Here is a 295-nt window from a genome sequence, read left to right on the forward strand (position 1 = left end):
CCGCCCTCAGCCCGCCTCTCACTGTGCGCTCACAGGTGTTCCAAGTCCTCAGGACCTGCTGTGCAGGCGTCCAGGCTTCCAGAGGACATGCGGCTTCGTCCCATCTGTCAGGAGCCTGGCACCCTCAGGACCCACTGTGGGGGCTTCGGGAGGACGTGGGGCCACGTCCACAAGGAGAAGAACCGAGTCTCCTCAGGATTCGCCACGGGAGGAGCAGGTGAGGAGAAAGCGAAGCCACAGGAGGAGGAGCTTCCGCAGCGGGGACGCTGAGGGGCGGGGGCGGTGTGCAAGGGGC

Source organism: Crocuta crocuta, unplaced genomic scaffold, assembly GCF_008692635.1.
Source record: "Crocuta crocuta isolate KB4526 unplaced genomic scaffold, BGI_CrCroc_1.0 scaffold1838, whole genome shotgun sequence".
Lineage (NCBI taxonomy): Eukaryota > Metazoa > Chordata > Mammalia > Carnivora > Hyaenidae > Crocuta > Crocuta crocuta.